We start from the raw sequence: 1855 nt of genomic DNA on the forward strand, positions 1-1855 counted from the left end.
CCGAAATCACCCAAAACTGCCCCGAAACCCCCCAAAACCGCCCCAATAACCCTCCCGGGATCGACCCCGATCGATTTCCCGGGTCTGACCCCGAAATTCCCCAAAACTGCCCCAAAAACCCTGAAAATTGCCCCAAAATTCCCGAAAATTGCCCCAAAAATCCCCCAAATTGCCCCGAAAATCCCGAAAATTGCCCCGAAAACCCCCCCGGGACTGACCCCGAAACGCCCCAAAATTGCCCCAAAAATCCCCAAAATTGTCCCGAAAATTGTCCCAAAAACTCCGAAAATTGCCCCAAAAACTCTGAAAATTGTCCCGAAAATCCCGAAAATTGTCCCAAAAATCCCCAAAGTTGCCCCAAAATCCCTCCCGGGACCGGCCCCGGGGCCCCCTCGGGGCCTGAGCCCGAAATTCCCCAAATTTGCCCCAAAACCGCCCCAAACCGGCCCGAGCAGGAGCCCGGGAGCGACCCCGAGAGCGGTGAGTGGGGGAGGGGCGGGAGGGGCCAGGGGTCACGGAGGGGTCAGAGGTCACGGAGGGGTCACAGGGTCACTGGGGGTCAGGGGTCAGTGGGAGGGGTCACTCGGGGTCAAAGGTCACTGGGAGGTTTCAGTGGTCACTCAGTGGTCACTCAGGGTCAGTGGTCACTCAGGGTCAGTGGTCACTCAGGGTCAGTGGTCACTCAGGGTCAGTGGTCACTCAGGGTCAGTGGTCACTCAGGGTCAGTGGTCACTCAGGGTCAGTGGTCACTCAGGGTCAGTGGTCACTCAGGGTCAGTGGTCACTCAGGGTCAGTGGTCACTCAGGGTCAGTGGTCACTCAGGGTCACTCCTGGTCACTCCCCAGCTCTCCTGGTTCTCATGGTGGTCACTGGGTCAGTTCAGTGGTCACTCGCTGGTCAGTGGTCACTCAGGGGTCACTCAGGGGTCACTCAGTGGTCACTCAGTGGTCAGTGGTCACTCATGGTCACTCCTGGTCACTGCCCAGCTCTCCTGGTTCTCACGGTTGTCACTGGGTCAGTTTGGTGGTCACTCGCTGGTCATTCAGGGCTCAGTGGTCACTCACTGGTCATTCAGGGCTCAGTGGTCACTCCTGGTCACTCCCCTGTTCTCCTGGTTCTCACGGTGGTCACTCAGTGCTCAGTGGTCACTCAGTGGTCACTCAGGGTCACTCAGGGTCACTCAGTGGTCACTTGTTGATCACTCAGTGGTCACTCAGTGGTCAGTGGTCAGTTGGTCACTCAGTGGTCACTCAGGGTCACTCAGTGGTCACTCAGGGGTCACTCAGGGTCACTCAGTGGTCACTCAGGGGTCACTCAGGGTCACTCAGTGGTCACTCAGGGGTCACTCAGGGTCACTCAGTGGTCACTCAGGGGTCACTCAGGGGTCACTCAGTGGTCACTCAGTGGTCAGTGGTCACTCAGGGTCACTCTGCAGGTCTCCTGGTTCTCACGGTGGCCACCGAGGTGACCGATGGCTACCGGCGCTTCCTGCGCTCAGGGGTCACTCGGGGTCACTGGTCAGTGGTCACTCGGGGTCAGTGGTCACTGGTCAGTGGTCACTCAGTGGTCAATGGTCACTCAGTGGTCACTCCGCAGGTCTCCTGGTGCTGACGGTGGCCACCGAGGTGACCGATGGCTACCGGCGCTTCCTGTGCTCAGGGGTCACTCGGGGTCACTCAGTGCTCAGTGGTCACTCAGGGGTCAGTGGTCACTCAGTGGTCAGTCAGTGGTCACTCAGTGGTCACTCCGCAGGTCTCCTGGTTGTCACGGTGGCCACCGAGGTGACCGATGGCTACCGGCGCTTCCTGCGCTCAGTGGTCACTCAGGGGTCACTCAGTGCTCAGTGGTCACTCAG

The 1855-nt window shown here is 59.2% G+C and overlaps 1 long non-coding RNA gene across 2 annotated transcripts in view; it reads left to right on the forward strand.

Annotated features, from left to right (window-relative positions):
* The first annotated feature begins 268 nt into the window (after positions 1–268).
* Positions 269–1855, forward strand: part of LOC120497204 — a 4907-nt gene continuing 3320 nt past the window's right edge. For both annotated transcript variants that reach the window (XR_005626447.1, XR_005626448.1), the window contains exon 1: positions 269–480. This is a non-coding gene — a long non-coding RNA (uncharacterized LOC120497204). The remainder of the gene's footprint in view (positions 481–1855) is intronic.

Source organism: Passer montanus, unplaced genomic scaffold, assembly GCF_014805655.1.
Source record: "Passer montanus isolate IOZ18808 unplaced genomic scaffold, ASM1480565v1 scaffold1232, whole genome shotgun sequence".
Lineage (NCBI taxonomy): Eukaryota > Metazoa > Chordata > Aves > Passeriformes > Passeridae > Passer > Passer montanus.